Here is a 212-nt window from a genome sequence, read left to right on the forward strand (position 1 = left end):
CCATTTAGTACTGAGATTGGGATCCGTTAATTCATGGATTGCATTGAAGCTCTTCTACGCTTTGTTGAAATCAAATAGTTATTTGGACACAACAACAACTTGCATTTATATAGCACCTTTAACATAGTAAAACATCCCAAGGAGCTTCACAGGAGCGATTATCAAACAAAATTTAACACCGAGTCACATAAGGAGATATTAGGACAGGTGAC

This window comes from Heptranchias perlo, chromosome 2, assembly GCF_035084215.1.
Source record: "Heptranchias perlo isolate sHepPer1 chromosome 2, sHepPer1.hap1, whole genome shotgun sequence".
Taxonomy (NCBI): Eukaryota; Metazoa; Chordata; class Chondrichthyes; order Hexanchiformes; family Hexanchidae; genus Heptranchias; species Heptranchias perlo.